This window comes from Rutilus rutilus, assembly GCF_951802725.1.
Source record: "Rutilus rutilus genome assembly, chromosome: 1".
Lineage (NCBI taxonomy): Eukaryota > Metazoa > Chordata > Actinopteri > Cypriniformes > Leuciscidae > Rutilus > Rutilus rutilus.
The window spans coordinates 19,605,345-19,624,130 of NC_140209.1; the positions used below are offsets into that span (position 1 = coordinate 19,605,345).

General features: G+C 41.0%; 1 protein-coding gene and 2 long non-coding RNA genes across 3 annotated transcripts in view; 2 read left to right on the forward strand and 1 right to left on the reverse strand.

Annotated features, from left to right (window-relative positions):
- LOC311292919 overlaps positions 1-18,786 on the forward strand; it is a 205,673-nt gene that overhangs the window by 103,067 nt on the left and 83,820 nt on the right. The window lies entirely within an intron of this gene.
- The window catches only part of LOC311292459 (uncharacterized protein), a 222,598-nt gene that overhangs the window by 94,018 nt on the left and 109,794 nt on the right, over positions 1-18,786 (reverse strand). The window lies entirely within an intron of this gene.
- LOC311275574 lies at positions 9,560-13,588 on the forward strand. The gene is made up of 5 exons (XR_014624952.1): positions 9,560-10,857; positions 10,951-11,026; positions 12,311-12,462; positions 12,757-12,938; positions 13,030-13,588. It is a non-coding gene; the product is annotated as an uncharacterized lncRNA (long non-coding RNA).

Genomic DNA, 18,786 nt, shown 5'->3' on the forward strand with positions numbered 1-18,786 from the left:
ACGATGTGGGAAGTGTGTCAAGAGCGCAGGTTGATGTTTTAAGGTGCTGTACGGTTTCTTCCAAAATTTTGCCATCAATTTCTTTGAAATCAGACATAGTAACTACTTTCTCAGGTGGTTTGATCTGTCTGACCCCAGCGCAACTCAAGGATGTGCTGATCACCTTTCTGATATTATTGATTTTCTCAGAGAAGAAAGAAGCAAACTCACTGCACTTGCTGTCTGAGAGCATTTCACTGGGAATCTGGCTTGGGGGGTTTGTCAGTCTCTCTACAGTAGCAAAAAGAGTGCGTGTGTTGTTTAAATTGCTGTTTATAATATTTGAGAAGAAAGTCTGTCTAGCTTTGCCTAGTTCCATATTGAAAGCATGAAGGCTGTCTTTGTAGATGTTATAATGGACTACAAGTTTTGTCTTCCGCCACATGCGCTCTACTTTTCTGCATTGTCTTTTCATATTTTGCACTGCTGTTGAGTTTCTCCAAGGTGCCTTTTGTCTGCCACTCTTCTTCCTGACTTTAACAGGAGCAATATCATCAATTACACCTTTAACTTTTGAGTTAAAAGAATCAAGGAGAAAATCAACAGAGTCTGCAGATATGCTTGGTGTTAAGGATATAGCCTTCATAAATAGGACACTAGTGTTCTCATTTAAGCATCTCTTCTTGACAGACACAGATCTCGCTTCAGTGGCAGGAGAGATCAATATATCAAAGAAAATACAGAAATGATCAGACAGTGCTACATCCTTAATAACAATCGATGAAATGTTTAGACCCTTACTGATAAGTAAATCCAAAGTGTGTCCACGATTGTGTGTGGGTCCATGTACATGCTGAGTCTCTCTTCAGAACTATTTAAAACAATAGTTCTTTCGACAAGTTATTTTAATTAACAATCTTGTAAACAGCCTGAGGGCCCTCAGAGCGGGGTGGAAGATGGGTCCACAAGGACGGATCAAAAGGTAACAAAAGGATAGAATAACGACAACAATAAAATCCTCCGGAAGTGTGCGTGTGGATGGGAGAAGGTGACGTCAATCAGGGGGCTGCATATTCATCAAGGGAAGATGAAGAGTACGAAGCAGGTCAGACGACAGGGTCCAGAAGCCGGGAGAGCAACCACAGTGCTGCAGGATCCACTGCTGCTGAGTCTCCTGAAGTGGCAGAAGGAAACCCCTTGATGGAGAAGGTACCCCGCGAACACGAGGACACCAGCCCACCAGAGGCACACCCGACAAAGCCGGTAACAAAGCAGCCAGGTAGGTGCGACAAGATCAAATGGCCAAAAAGTGAATGACCGGGTGGCATGGCAGAGTCTGGATGCTGACGTAAGCCAATTGTTGGAGCTGGCATTGAGAGGGAGCGTCGAGAGCAGGCTGAACATCGTTGGGGACATCATCTTTGAGGCATGCAGAGAGGGGTTTGGCGAGGTCAGTAGGAAAGAGCCCATAGCCCCAGGCAAAGGAAGAAGAGAGAGAGAGAGATCGAACAGCCCAGGAAAGCAAGGCGCCAGCTCCGTCGGAACTGGAGAAAGGCTGCATCTCAGGAGAAGGAAGGCCTGAAGGAGCTGTGGGACGAGGTCAGACAAAGCCTCGCCAGGTTGAGGAGATTGGAGAGAACTAGAAGGAGGAAGTGAAGAGAGAAAGAGAGAACCAACTTTTTCAGAGATCCCTTCAAGTATGCCCTGCAGTTGTTGGGCGAGAAGAGAAGTGGCAAGTTGAACGTCAGTAAGGAGGAGCTGGAGCAATACATTTAGAACCAGTACAGTGACGACAAACGAACATCACAGCCTTGTTCTCCAGGGTATGTACCATGCCCAGTCCCCCCAACTTTACCGTTTGACAGTTCTCCACCTAAGCTGACCTAAGCTGAGTTCTCTCCTGACCTCGGAACCTGCAGACGCGCATCTTCAGACCTGCAATGTGCGCTGTTGAACACACGCTCTCTAACTGATAAAGCATCAGTGCTGAATGACATAATCACTGACACAAACCTGGACATGCTACTTCTGACGTAAACCTGGCAGGTTCCTAATGACCTTTTCAACCTAAACCTTTTAACTCCACCTGGGTACATCTATTTCTCTCAACCGTCTTCATCGTAGAGGTGGAGGGCTGGCTGTAGTTTGCCGTGAGACCATTAAAATTTCTAAGATCGAGTTTCATGATGTTTCAGCTTTTGAATACCTCACGCTGAAAATGACTGGCCAAACGCAACTGGCTGTAATCTTAATTTACCGACCTCCAAAATGTCCATCTGATTTTTTCTCTGAGATTAGTGCATTACGTACTCTTGTCTGTGGTAATTATTCATCTGTAATTCTGCTTGGTGATTTTAATATACATGAAAACACTGCACAATGCAATGAATTGATGTCTGTACTGTACTGTTTCAACCTAACTCAACATGTAACTTTTGCTACTCACTCCAGGGGTCATATACTGGATCTCCTATGTACATCTGGCTTAAATAATATCCTTGTAAATGGCTCTGACTTTGCTTTCTCAGATCATAAGCTCATAAGCTTCAGTTGTAGCTTTCCAATACCTATATCACCACTGAAGAAAATGCTGACTTATCGTAAAATTAACTCTGTGAATCCATCTTCCTTCTCTGCTTCAATAAGAGCTTCCACCTTGTCAGAATGTCTACTATCTAACTGTCCGTCAGGAATCTGCTTTATATACAATAACGCTTTGTCTCAAATACTTGAGAACCATGCTCCTGTTAAAACGAGACTGGTTCCATCTACTGGTGCCTCACCCTGGTTCACTCCTGAGATATGAACAATAAAAACTGATGGTCGCCGCCTAGAAAGACTATACAGGAAAACTGGACTTATCGTGCACTATTTGGCTTTTAAAGAACACTTGCTTTAGTACCGTACAGCCCTTAACGATGCTAGATCCTCTTATTTCACCTCTACCATTAGGAATTCCAAGTGTAGGCCCAAATCACTCTTTGCAATGGTTAACAATCTCACAAATCCACCACAACATGTTATTTCGGGCTCTGTAAGGCTTGTAAATAGCTTTTCTCAATTCTTCTCCGATAAATTGAAGTCAATCACTGCATCCATTATCAAAAACACTCCTCATATAAGTGACTCAAATGTTAATTTAAAGTTAGCTGCTTCCGCTCACTCAACAAACTATCTCTCTGCTTTCACTCTAACTACTCCTGTTGCCATAAGTGACCTAATTGTGACATCAAATTCCACATCCTGCCAGCTTGATCCTACACCTACTGTTTTGCTTAAGTTGTGTGTGCCCGAGGTTGCACCCTTCTTAACACACATGATAAACTGTAGTTTGGCGTCTGGCATTGTTCCAGCAGAATTAAAAATGGCTGCGGTGACCCCCATTCTTAAAAAAACAGGCCTAGACCACCTAAATATGGACAATTACAGACCAATATCCAACTTAACATTTTTAAGCAAAGTCCTTGAAAGGGTTGTTGCTTCACAATTGCGATCACATTTGGATGGTAATGGTCTTTTTGAACCTTTTCAGTCTGGTTTTCGCCCATCACATAGCACTGAAACTGCCCTTCTTCGGGTGGTTAACGACATTCTTTTGTCCATGGATTCAGGGCTGATAAGCATCTTGATGCTCCTTGATTTAAGCGCTGCTTTTGACACAGTCTGCCATGAAATAAGGATCTCTAGGCTTTCTGATCTTGGCATCACTGGCTCTGCTCTTTCCTGGCTCATTTCCTACATCAGCGACAAAAAAGTATTACATCACTATACAAGGGTTTAGATCTGCCACTGCTTCACTTACAGAGGGTGTTCCCCAAGGTTCGGTTCTTGGCCCGCTATTGTTCATCATCTACATATATCCACTTGGTGACATCATACGCAGGCATGGACTTAAATTTCATTGCTACGCTGATGACCATTTTTGGTGGCCATTTTTGCCTGACTCACTCACTGCATGTATCAGGGACATCAAGCATTGGATGTCCCTGAATTTCCTCAAATTAAACGATAAGAAAACCGAGATATTAGTGATTGGTTCAACTGCCTCAGTCAAAAGGATGGACCAGTCCTTTGATATTGATGGAATTCACGTTAAGCCTTCGTCATCAATTCGTAACCTTAGTGTCTTATTCAATCCAACTCTATCTTTTGGCTCTCATATTTCTTCTCTTGTTAAAAACTCTTTTTTCCATCTTCGGAATATTGCTCGTCTACGATCTTCTCTCACTTTAGCCTATGCTGAAACATTAATTCATGCGTTAATCACATCACGCCTTGACTATTGTAATGCCTTATTTCTTGGTCTTCCCAAAAAACTTATTTCAAGATTACAGTATGTTCAAAACTCTGCAGCAAGAGTTCTCACCTCCACTAGGCGTTCTGCTCACATTACTCATTACATTACTGAAGGTTTTATGACCTTCACTGGCTACCTGTGGCATCACGTATCCACTTTAAGGTATTGTTCTTAACGTTCAAAGCATTAAATGGTCTTGCTCCCAAATACCTGTCTGACCTACTCTACCCTTACCACCCTGCCCGGTCGCTTAGATCAGCTGAACTTGGTTTATTGTCCATCCCTCGTTTCCGGCTGTCTACTGTAGGTGGAAGGTCATTTAGTGTTAATGCTCCTCAATTGTGGAATTCGCTACCTCTTACACTACATAATACCTCATCTGTGGCTACTTTCAAGACCCAGTTAAAAACATATCTATATAACATGCATTTTGGATAATGTGACTATCTGTATCCTATGTGACTGTAATGTATTTGTGGGTGTTTAAATGTATTGTAATGTACAATGTAAAGCGACCTTGAGCTATGGAAAGGCGCTATATAAATAAAACTTCTTCTTCTTCTTCTTCTTCTTCTTCTTCCCGGCTTTCCAGGGTGCATTGAGCACTCTTCTCTGATATGGTATCAGATCCAGCATGCAAAGAGAGAGAAGAGTGATGTGCATGTGGTTTGGTTGGACCTGGCTAACGTACAGTATATGGCTTGGTTCCACACAGGTTGATTGACTTCGCCTTGGAGTTCTTCTATGTCCCGGGTTGTGTAAAGAACATCATCGTCAGATACTTCAGCAGCCTGCATATGTTTCACGCTAGAGGGCTACATGACTGGATGGCAGTAGTTAGAATGTGGAATTGCGATGGGATGCGCCATCTCACCCCTCCCGTTTGTGATGGCTTTTGCAGAATAAGCAGGTGGTTGGAGGTATCAAATTACCATAGAACGTGAGGCTGCCACCCCTGAGGAGCTATATGGACAATGTGACAAGCAAAACGGCTCTGTAAGCCCTTCTATTGGTCCAAAGAGGGTTTCCAGTAATACAGGGAAGGTTTCTCTGTGTATTACTTGCCTTTTCCCTTTTTGCAACACAACAAGATTAAATGCAATATATTTCCTCACATGTATTGACTCGTTATTTCATCTGACTCCATATATGAAAAAGATTTGAATGATGTTTGGACATCATTAAAAGTGAACGAATATTTGATTATTCTTTTATCAACTCTGATTATATTCTACCCGCTTAGATCTGGAAACTATATCACTCTGAGGTCCTTCTTTCTAGCAAGGTCTCACGACACAATCTCGTCAGTTCCAATCATCAAAACAGAGGTAATTTGGCTAAATATCTGGGATTTGCCGTATTCACACATACACAATCAAACATACTTGAATAGCCCCCTTGGAATGCCCCTTCTTGAATTTAATTCAAACGTTTACTTCAGTAGAGGTTTTGACCACCATTGAAAGATGTTAGTCAATCAACTTCACTTCTCTTAAAATGGCTTCTGGTCAAGCCCATGCTTGCTCACGTACACTTATCAAGTAACATTAAATTAAAACAGAAGTAATTAGACGCACCTGATTCTAGGTTGATCACAACAGTGTTTGCTGATTCTAGACGTAAAATATCTCGTCTCTGCATTCAAGTACACTTGAAATTTGATACAAGAAAATTAGCCGTCGCTAATCTGACGCAAAACTTGTGGAAATATACAAATCTAATAATCAGGGAAAAACAGTCTCAGAGTCAGTCAGAATAAAATCAAACGTTTACAATTTATTGACCAGGTTATGAAGCAATAATTAAAAAATCTAATTCATAAGAACAAAATCATCAGTTAAGCATATCATAATAACAATTCAGAAATCGAGGAATTTATAGAAATTATTACCTATCAACAAAATTACACACAGCGTTTGTGTGGGAAGTCAACCTACAGACTCCCAGAACTTTTCTGCTCTTTTCCTTTTATACCCAGATAATTCAATATTCATACCAAATGGTGGCTTCTGACATTATAATTAGATTTTGGTCCCCTATTGGGGGGTTCACAGCTGTGGGATCAGAATTTGTACTTGAATGGATTGTGGTTTTACATACAGGAGGTAGTCTGAATGGAGGTTCTGGGTGAGGTAACACTTTTAAGGGACACATCACTTTTCTCATATTTTATAACTTCTTTTAGCTTTTCAATGTGGTTGGGAGAATGAGACCATTTTACCAGAAGCACTGAGACACTTAAAATGATATCTAACATTCATAGTTACTTCATGTACATACTTAACATTGCATAGGTTCTCAGGTGAGGAGGAGGAGGGGGATGAAGGGGGAGATGGTTGGGGTGAGGTTTGAGCTGCACTGTATGCTGCGTCTCGAATGTTCCTGTTACATAATGCAAGCGACAGTTCAAGTGTTAATTCTCAGGAGAGCCTTTTGTTTCATTGAGGGGTCGATCAGACATACTGGCACCCGTCTTACAGCTCCTTGTACAACCAGTCTCCTCAGGCGCTTTGATGAGCTTCTTACATGGGCGAGGATGGAGGTCAACGTGGAAAAATCAAGAAGCCTGTCAATAAAGAAAGGCATAGTGCAAGCCCAGGATAGCTTTGTCGCAGGAGGGGAGCCCATTCCACAGCTGGACCAAAAACCACTGCAAAGCCTGGGGAGGCAGTATTTGGCAGACTTGTCAGACAGGCAGATGGGAAGGATAACCAAACATCAACTTGCAGAAGGTCTGGCAAAGACTGAGCAGAGTCAACTGCCTGGGAAGCACATGGTGTTGTGTTATCAGCACATCCTCCATCAATGTATCCTGTGGCCCTTAAAGGTCTGCGAAATTGCTTCATCAGATGTCAGCAGAACAGATAGCCTAGCCAACAACTACATCCGCAAGTGGCTGGGCTTGCCCCGATGCTTTTTAAACGCAGGTCTTTTTGGTCGGAGCATCCTGGAGCTCCCCATCAAATCCATCAGCCTAGGATATAAGCAGGAAAAGGCTTGCCTTGTGATGGAACTAAGGAGCTCAGCAGACCCGCTTATAAGGAGTGTGAATGTCCCCATCCGCACAGGCCGCAAATGGAAGGTGCAGGCAGAGGTGGATCACGCCATCGCCAGTCTGCAACACAGAGAAGTGATTGGGGCTGTCCAGACCAGTCGTGCTGGGCTGGGTTGGGGAGCAGCACAGCAATTCTGGTACAAAGCCACCAAGAGACATCAGAAGACCATGGTGGTGGACTAAATCACCAGACTGGAGAAGAAGCACTTCTACCTGAAGCACTCCATCCCGGGGCACGCAAGGAGCCTGGATGAGATGGGATGCTACCATCAACAGGCGTATCACCTGGGTGGATATCTGGAGGACTTCTCAATCTAGGCTCAGCTTCCTGTTGAGGGCGACCTACGACACCGTCCTATGCCCTAGGAACCTCAATCTGTGGTATGGTGATGAAGTGGGTTGTCATCTGTGCGGGAGCGCCAAGGCAAGTCTCCGACCCACTTTGTCAGGATGCAGAGTGGCACTGACCCAGGGACGCTTCAGGTGGTGCCATGACCAAATCCGGACGAAACTGGCCGAGATTCTGGAGGGCTGTAGGGTGGCAACAAACCATTCACCTGCAACAGAAGATCATGCCTGGCAGGGTTTGTAAAGCCTGGCGGTATACATCAAGCTCCTGCTCAGAAGAAGAGCAGCATACTCACGCCTGGTAGAGAGTGGCAGATGATGGTAAACCTTAGGAAACAGCTGGTCTTTCCAAGAGAGATCATGACCACCACTCTCCGATCAGACATAGTCATGTGGTCCAGAGTGGCGAAGCGGGCCCTCCTCATCGAGCTAACCATCCCCTAGGAGGAAAATATGGCAGTAGCCCACGAAAGGAAGCACCAGAAGTATGCAGAGCTAGCAGACAACCATCAACTTTCAATTTGATTGTTTTTTGGAGGGAATAAGATGATGTTTTTTGTGTAACTTCAAAAGCCAAGGGGAAACGTCAGTTACGGCTTTATGCCTTTGTTTCTTGCTGCTCCTAAACACTCGAATGAAGTTACAGGTGCGCTGCCCTGAAGTTACGGCACTCTGCCTTGTTCTGACTGATCATCAAAGTATTGCCGCACTGGAGTTACGGGGTTATTATGTAGCAATTAAATCACCTCAGACACACACGTACATGTTTCACAGTGATTGCTTTTGTTAGATTATTGACATTTAGGTTTGAAGAATGGCATACTCTTGAGGGAAAATGATGGTGGATATGGCTTTGAAACGTAAACACCAAGATCAAGGTAAGAATGACACAGGTGCATAAAAAAGATAATCTTTAAAATCCAGTAATAGCTAGCGGTAGCCTTTAGCTAGTGATGCTACTTCACAAACTAGACACAAATACTTTTCGAGCCATAATCAACAACTTATCCAGTAATTAAAGCTGCAAGCAGCGATGAAAAAGGCCCTTGCACCCGTGCCGCCGCCACCCGGCGCCTTTGGGAAAAGAGAGCACGGTGGGCATATGTAAATATAGGAGGACCATGTCAAGGTAATTTGTATTTGCCACACTTCTTGCTACCAGCAGGTAGCACTATTGCCATAACCAAATATGAGCATGGTCATGTGTTCAGAACAGGACAAGCAACATTAGTATTGAACTTATCTGATCATGCATATATCACCAAAAGGCCGAAATTTGGTGTACATTTTTCAGGCTGCAGAGGGCACACCCTTCGACAAAAACTCAAGATCTTTGCAAATTAATGTCTCAAGGGCCTTAAGATAACACTCACCACATTTGAAGAGGATCAGATCAAAACTGTACAGGGAGTTCATTAAAGTACAACATCCGGAAATGGCAAAAACTGCACAAAATCTGAGAGGAAGTTCAAAATAGCTGACTTCCAGTTGTGTTTAGGGCTACGCTCCGAGATACTTTTTTGTAGATATTGGGTCATTACATGTATGTACCGAATTTCATACCTGTACGTGAAACGTACAGCCGGGGCAATTAGGTGTGTGTTGGGGGGGAGGGGGGGCAGCATGTGCAAAGTTTCATGAATTTTCGAGCATGTTTAGGCCCTCCAAAAAGCGATTCACTTTGGAGAAGAATAATAATAAACGGAGCAGAAACAATAGGGTTCTCTCTAGAGTTCTCTAGTCTAGAGTTTAATGTAGCTGTAGTTTAGTGGGGAAATTCATGACACCAAGCAAAACCACATTTTGACCAACAAATGTCACTGTGGTTTAACCTTGAAGATGTATGTGCACTAGTAACACTAGAATAGTCAGCCTGTTATTGTTGTAATGGCAGAGAGAACATGCTATAAGAAGATTATAGGCCTTTCAATATTTTCATTATCCCCTTAATACTTGTTTCCTCATTTGTTATGTGGTAATTGCCCAGATTTACCATTGCCTTCTTCCCTTTTCATTTTCAGACTCCCTCGTTCAAGATGTCCAAGACCTCTTGGGAAGTGGTGCTGAACAACGTCTCCCATCACACTGGAGGAACAGGTAAACTTCGTCTCTGGAGAATTGGACAGTAATGAGGCCCTTCATGGTGAACAATATGTTGTCATCTGAGAAGCCCAAGGAGGGGGTTTGCCATCATTGTGGACACAAGGCTGCAGTAGTTGTGTGTAGGGAGCATCCATGGTGGAGGGGTTCTTCAAACACCTGCCGCCATCCACTTTTGTTCAGCTGCATGAGGGAGGGAAATTCTCCTATCATGAAAAGAGCATTCTCAGGTTATATAGGCTGTTTTACATTTGACACAAACCTTGTTTACTCCAACAAACATGCTGGATGAAGTTTTGTTTGATAGAAACAACACCATCACTGTTGAGTTTTTGGTTTAATTTACTCTAATATGTAAGGCAAGGCAAGTTTATTTATATTGCACATTTCATACACAATGGCAATTCAAAGTGCTTTACATAGAAGAAATAGAAGAAAAAGAAATAAGAATAATTAAAATAAAATACAGTACAAACAGTCGGACGAACAGTGGCACAGTGCTCATTCATTAAATGCATAGCTAAACAGATGTGTTTTGAGTCTGGATTTGAAAGTCTGGATTTTTGAATGAACTAATTCTGATTTTTAGATTGCATGTTACCAATCGTTTCCTCCCTGCTGCGACTGCTCCCCTGGGCAAACAAGCTTTTCCAAGGGAAAGCCAGTCATTTTAATTGGAATGAATGGTAATGGTAATGTTTTTTTTTATTTTTTTATATTGTGTTTTTTGTTTCTTGTGAACAAGAGAGAATTGTTTTGTTTTTTTCTGAAATTTCAGGAAGATACAACCTCTTCCTTCCATCAGTAAACTGCTCCTGTGGGAAAAGCTTGCCAGTGACCATAAGTGATTTGGTTGAAAGTGGTTATTGGCCAGCAACTGTGAATTTTGAGACGTTGTACATTGTGGACTTGTTCACTACGTATGAGGTTCTAAAAATCACTGCCCCAGGGATGTTGAATTTGAGGTTGACAAGCTGACTCAGGTCCAGCATGTTCAGTGCCCAGCATGCACACCCTCCATTTTGGCAGTTGCAGTGGATGGTAACTGCAAATTATATCGTTTCAAAAGCCAACCAGGGTGTGTAACATTCATTTTCAATGAAATGCTAGTGAGCCACAATTTACTTTTATACAGTAAATTTAACCCACATATCTATATATTTCTTTCAAGACCTGATGGGTTCTTTTTGGCCAATGATGCTGAGGTGTCCTCCTTTGTTGATTACATCCATGGAACAACTGGACATGTAAGCTAAATTTATATTTCTTCATGTGTAACACCACAATTTAAATTTTTTATGAATGCTTGCCAGTTTTTTTCCCCCTAAATTTAAACATTATTTGGTTTATATTTAATGCCAATAGAGTGGCATTACTGTATCAAATGCCATAATACCATGATTTACAGCAATTATTTTTTTTAAATGTAACTGTGAAAATGTCTGTATTTGCCCTTGTCGTGGAGATTTTAAACGGTATATTAAACTAACCATGTTTATAACATCTAACCTTATTTAACATCTAACATTGGAACAGGATGTACTGTATGAAACCAATGGAAAACTTGTGTCTTTGACTGTGTGCGTATGTATGTAAAAATAACTTAGTTTTGGGAAATGAAACTAGACAGTCTGTTAGAATCTTGTGATTACAGATGAAGTCACCGCAAGATCAGAGTTTGCTTTACCTAGTAACAGAGGGGTTTGCATATGAAGAACCAATCAAATAGTGGGGAAATTATGTAATGCAGCCTGACATTTTGTCATACCTCTATACTATAAAAACTGTTGTATATGTGTTTTACGGTGGGATGTCTCAATGGAATTTGTCTGAGATCCACCGGCCTTGATTCTTCTTGGGAGAGTTCTCTGAGAACTGCTCGAAGACTCTCCCGGCCGTTATTAAAGCATTTAGAGGACATTTGCTGAAAGTCTGTCTGTTCATTTCTGCTGCGCAGCAGGTCAGTTTAGGGAGTCAAGTAAGTTAGGTTAGTAGACTCAGCCAGTTGTCGACTGGAGACGCAAGAGCTAGAGTATAAAGGTTATTAAGTGTCGATTGTAGACGCTCTGTGTCGATGAGTAGACGCAACAGTTTTATTATTTATTAAGTGTCGATTAGTAGACGCTCTGTGTCGATGAGTAGACGCAACAGTTTTATTTTGGATAGTTAGGTTAAGGGAAAATTCCTTTACACCCTCATCTGTTTAAGAATCCAAGGAAAGGGAGATGTGGTGCGGTAATAATTCCAATATTTCTGCAAAGTACAGGGATGTCCTGACCTACCAATTTTGTCCTCCATTTAAAAAAAAAAAAAGATTGTTTAAAATAGATTCCGAAAAAAATGTCCCTAGTTTTTGCACAATTTTTCAAATGATAATGAAACTTGTGATGCGAAAATGATCACACAACATCTGTCACAATAATCATAACACATACATGCATATTGTGAAGTCTTATTTTGTATGGTGCTTTTGTGTAGTCATCGTGTGAATGCACACTCATTTTGTATTTCTCATTGTATGTGGGAATAAGCGAAGGCATCAACTAAGAAGAAAGACTGCTGTTGAGAAAGAAAGCCTTGGAAGTTGCCATCAATGACCACAATGCTACTGTGGGGGAAGTTGAAAAACTGCCTCCTCCCAATGAACTCCTGGCTGTGGACAACTACTCCTGGCCTTGGAAATGTAAGTACTTCCTCTGAGATGCACTGAATACAAATGCACTCATCTTGATGTAAATATGGAATCTGATGTAAAAAATGTTAAGACATTAGGCAATATGCAAAAAAAAAAAAAAAAAAAAAGAATGCAGTAATTTGTAAATGGATATGATCAAACCCCTTCGCGAAGTGCTGGGGTTTCTCTCTCATCCTGTCAGGGCTTATTTCTCTATTGTAGTAGTACAGCATGCAAAATATCTTCTGTCCCAATATTTTTATAGGAGGTTGTAAGATAACACTTTGATGTAATGTATTGCAGGTCATGGTGATATGGAGTGAAAAAAAGAAAAGTTTTTGACAAGGTAATGCTGCTGGCTAGATTGAAAGAAGAAGTAGTTATTGTGGTTCGCGAAGTCAAGCAGCACATGGAGTACATGAGGAGTGTTGCTGGACTGATTGAAGAGTTTACCTTTCAGCTCACCGAAGACACCAATGGGAAATGTAAGGACAATAAATAGTTAGTCTTTTTCTTCAATTTGCTTCTCTAGTAACCATTGGCTCATTTCTTTATATTTTAATGTCACATTCTCAGGCAGTGCAGAGGGCTTAATGGAGAAAGGACGTGAGGGACTATGTGTGCTGAAGAGAAGATTGTGTGAAGTTGAAGCACAACTGGCTACAGCACGCACAACATACAAAAAAGTATTCTTGGACTGCAAACATTGTCCTTAGATGACTTCTCTGAAGAGGAAGACTTAGAGAATACTTCCTCAACTGATGAGGAACTGGGAGAGTAGTTATTAGGGAGATGATGTGTATGGCTCTAAGAAGATGTCTTCACAGTGTGTTGAACCCAAACGTCAGTGCTGTAATAACTTGTGTGTGAAACCTGAGGCTATTTTACTGCTGTTGTAAGATTTCTTTTTGTTTAGAGCATGTACTGCAAATTCCTCTGAAACTGTAAAAAAAAAAACATTATGTTAGCCCATTAGTCCCCACCCTCTGGCCCAACCCAATCACTGGTGATTCACAACTGTCAAACATGACAAATTACCTTTTTTTTTTTAGCATTACATTTTTGGTTGAAATGTATTTCGCATCCCTACATAGCTTCACTGTAGTGGTGTATAGTTTGTATACTGTACCTGCTGTAGTTTACATAGCCTATTGTATTGTTATTCTCTCCAAAAGTGTGCTATTCCAGCTTATGTTTCCACATGTTAGTATATTAATACTCACTCTCTCTCTCACACACTCACTCTCTCTCTCTCTCTCTCTCTCTCTCTCTCTCTCTCTCTCTCTCTCTCTCTCTCTCTCTCTCTCTCTCTCTCTCCCTCAGTCACTCACCTCTATCTGAAGATATATAGTCTCTATTTTGAACAGGGCATAGTCCCTTAGCTCTAGAAAGCCTATTTTATTAATTTCACCCAGTAAAGTGAACTGTTGTTTCAACTATAGTCATGTCTCTTTTGTTTGATTCATGAATAGTTTTCGTTTAAGTCAGTTTCCTGTTTTATCCCATTGTGTGAGTTGTTCCTTTCAAGTATGTCTGAAGTAAGTGTTAGGCCTATATTCTAAGGCAGGGGTCATCAACTACACTTGTCCGAGGGCCAGAACTTTTCTCGGCAGACACTATCAGGGCCAGACGCTCTTGTAAAATTAAAATGAATATTGTATCCTATAAGTAATATATTATTATTTCATATATAAATTTGCCTTTGAAATGTATGTTATTTTTTAGCCTTTGTCAGTGTTAACTAACTCATATTACCTGTACGATAGCAAGCCACTAGGACGAAAACGATATTTTAGGCTTCATATTCATGAGGCTGTCAACTGCTAACGTGGGGAAGGTGATTGGCGCTGGACGAGGCGGCCAATCACAGCGAACTGATTGACATCCAGGCTGCTGGTGACATGAAGGCTGCTCTCCGTGGTGCTGAAAGCTGTTGAGCGCCTTTTGGTTGGCTTGTCCCCAAAATTATGACACACTGAAGACATTGGTAATGTCTCACCATGTTCGGATCAACACACACCTGTGAAGTTGTGACAAAAGGAACAAGGACTGCAGGCGCATAAGGCATAAGGATGTTAAAAAGATAGTGTCGGAGGGGAAATGTCACTTCTTTCGCAAACTGTGTGATTGTTACATTTTTGCCTATGTTTTGTTTTGTGTCTCAATCATGTGACTCTCGAGGTTCCTGTCGGGAAAACAAAAACGGCGGACATTAAGTGGAAAATTAAATATCTCGTCTTAAAGATATTTGTGTTTTATAACGCAGCACTACAGTAGATTGACGTCAAATATGACGGTTTTAATAATCACGCCTTCAGTTATGAAAAATAAATATGTGTTTTTTTTACATTTTTGATAGCGGAAGAAGCAACATTGGCCGTTACTATGGAGATGAGGACAGTCAGCTTTGCGTCACGTGAGAAGAGCAGTTGACGCACTGGTCTCCTGTTTTAGTTAAAATATCGTCATTAAACAAACATTTTTGTCTTTTCTTAGCATAGATCATATACATGCAGTATAATTATTTATTAGACAGTGTGTGATATTTGGTATATTGGGTAGATATATGTTTTCACAACCCTAGCACGACCCTAAAACGGAGGAACTACAACTGGGGTGCTGATGTCAACACAAGTACTGAAGAGGGGTCTAGGGAGTTGTAGTTTTTTTTTAAAACCCAGGGTTTTCCCTAAAATTGGAAGTTGTAAATACTTAATTGGTGGCATTTCAGGGGTTTGAGGGGATGTCGAACACATTTTTGGCATCAGACTTTAAATATTGTTTTGTTCAATGGGGGATTTTTTATTTTTACACCATAGAAACTATGGAGTATGGGTTGTAGGGCTGTGCAATATGGACTAAAAGTCATATATCGATATTTTTTCCGTGGCCGGATAATTTCATACGTCTATTATTAATGGCCCGCGGTAAATCGCACTCACACCACTCACTCATACTGCAAATCCCACAATGCACTGCAACAGCTGGCACACAGGTCATAAAAACGAATTGGCGGCTCAAGGGCATAAATGTATAGTCAGTTAAACGCAAAATAAACAATATCGATATTAACAATATCTCGTGCTGTATCGCGTTTGAAAATATGAAACACACATTAAGTGTTGATGTCTGACACTACTGATAATGCTGAAGTAGGCCAAATTACAAACATTTGTAAAGTAACACTTAAATAATGCAGTTCCTTTGTCACTTTGGTTAATAAAATGTTGATTGTTTTATATTCTAGTTTTAAGATGCCACGAGGGTCAACAACAACAACAACCTGCGTGAGCTGCAAAGCAGATATTGGTGTGGCCACCAAGACCTGCAAATATTGCCAGTCAGTACAGCCAAGAAAGCAGAGACTGGCCTAAAAATGTCAGAAATTTGAGGCCAGAAAGGAGACGTGGTTGAAAAACAAAAACAAAAACAAAAACCAAACCACCTCTCATGTTATTGATGAGGCATCTGTCTTGGTATGTGTTTAACGTCTGTAGTTATTATTTACATAATTACAGCCCACGTTTCAGACATTTATAATTGCTTATATTTCTGTATATATTATATAATATATATCTTTATTTTCAGGTCGAAAAGTTAAACACATTGGGGTACAAGGCCATAGTCTTCATTGGAAAGAAAACGAAGAAGCAGAAAACTGTTAATTAATGGTAAGTGTGTGCGATTATTTAAAATGACAAACAGGAGTGCAACATTCTCGAAAAACAATAAGGAGAGTGGACTGCCATAACATCAATGAAAAACATCACTGCAGTCTTCAACATGGCTGTGTTTACAGTTAGAAATGTCAAACAAATTTTGCCTACGTAGGCGATTGTTGACCGTAGCCTGAATCTGTATGCATTACGAGACTGTCTGAATACCGGCAGAATTCACATTTTTGTAGTAAAAAGAGAAACATTATGCAGAAGTATAATTTGCTGTTATGTGTGTTTGTCAGAGTTGCTGTGTGACGCGCGTTCGCTGCGGGCGTATCGTGACGAGCTGGACGCGCTCCGAGAAAAGGCCTTTAAAATCGATTCCCTATTTTCGTTTTCGAAACTTATGTTGGTTGGTCCAATCGATTGTGCAATCGATTTTCGAACGTAAAGTGACAGCCCTATCACGTACTGTTTTCTCCTACTACATAGTAGGTAAGTAGGCATATTCGAACGCACGTCCGAATCTCATGAGAATTACTACGTCACCCAGGTAATTCTCACCTATTCTTTTATGAATACTAAGGATTCGTACTTACTTTTTCACTCGCCTACTGCTTTTCCCCTACTATATAGTAGGAAAGTATGCAGTTTTGAATGCAGCCATGTGTCTTGTCATGTGATTCCTTTTGTTATGTGATCCTGCCATGTGTCTATTCATTGGTTAATTGTCTGACAGGTGAACATTGTTCACAGGTGTCCTTTTGTCTTGTAATTAGTCTGTGTATTTAAGCTCTCATGTTTGCCATGTGTCTTTGTCAAGTATTGTTTTCACTGTAACCTCTGTTGGTAAGAGTATTGTCCATGTTTATATCTTGTTCTATGTTAATGTTTTTTAGTTCATGCCATGCCATTCTTTTGTTTCATGTTTGATTTTGTTTGTAAATAAACTGTACTTGGGTTCTCTTCAAACTTGCCTTCAGTGGAATACGTTATACTTATCGATCAAAGGTTCAGTATGGTGTACCACAAGGATCAGTACTAGGACCGTTGCTCTTCACGCTGTACATGCTACCCTTAGGAGATATCATTAGGAAGCATGGCATTCGTTTTCACTGTTATGCTGATGACACTCAGCTCTATATTTCTTCATGCTCTGACGAAACTTACCAATTCACAAAATCAACGGAATGCATAGGTGATATAAAAAACTGGATGACCAGCAATTTCCTACTACTTAATTCTGAAAAAAAACAGAGTTTCTAATTACTGGACAAAAAAACTTCATCACGTAATAACCTAGAAAACTGTCTGACACTTATTGGCTGCTCTGTCAAGTCTTCGTCGTCGGTTAGGAACCTGGGTGTGTTCTTTGATACCAATCTTTTATTTGAAGTGTCTAGTATCTGTAAAACTGCATTTTTTCATCTTAAAAATATATCTAAATTACGCCATATGCTCTCAATAAAAAATGCAGAACAATTAGTTCATGTGTCCATGACCTCTATGCTAGATTATTGTAATGCTCTACTGGGTGGTTGCCCTGCACGCTTAATAAACAAATTACAGCTGGTCCAAAACACAGCAGCTCGAGTTCTTACCAGAACTAGGAAGTATGACCATATTAACACGGTTCTGTCAACACTGCACTGGCTCCCTATTAAACATCGTATAAATTTTTAAATATTGCTTATCACTTACAAAGCAGTAAATGGTTTAGCTCCGCAGTACTTGAGCAAGCTCTTAACGCATTATAGTCCTTCACGTCTATTGCGATCTCACAATTCCGGCCAGCTGAAAATACCTAGAATATCAAAATCAACTGCTGACGGTAGATCCTTTTCCTATTTAGCACCAAAACTTTGGAACAGTCTTCCTAACATTGTCTGGGAAGCAGACACACTCTGTCAGTTCAAAGCTAAAAACAAATCTCTTTGGCCTAGCATACACATAACACATTATAGACTTAGATAAATAGATAATTCAATGTTAGGCTGCATAGTTTAGATCAGCCGGAATCGGGAACACTTCTCATACATCCTGATCCACTTGGTACATCATAAGAGGGATGGCGTCTACGCTAATATTAGTCTCTCGGTTTATCCCGAGGTTTACCACAGTCCACCTGATCCAGGCCTTATCCGGATCTGATGAAGGACCTGCACCTGGACACGACGACAACACAGTCCTGAAGTGTCAACTAGTCTCTACCTCTGTACAGATAAAGTATTGTCGGGATAATTTCCGGTTCAAATGGCTACGCGGAACAGATACAAAATTCTGTATTATAAATTTTTCAAGGCTTGTATCTTGGAACCTATTTCATGGTTTGCGTTCTTGAGCCACCAGGCATGTTTTGTGCTAATGAGCGGCCAGATTGCATTAAAGGACAAGTTCGGTATTTTACACTTAAAGCCCTGTTTACAGATCGTTTCTGATGAAATAGAACAGTTAAGATTAAAATTTGGACACATGCTGCTGTCCCAAGAATTTTAGGTTTATTTCGCTTTCCCCCCCACCTACACAATGGCAGCCTATGGGCACTGGAACAATCCTTCATAAAACGCATTAAACTTTCGTTTACAAAGACGTGAAACTCACCGAGTGGTCAGGGGTGTTCACTGGTATGCTCACACAAAAAAATCGCTGCAAAAGATGCTTTCCAACAGGTGGT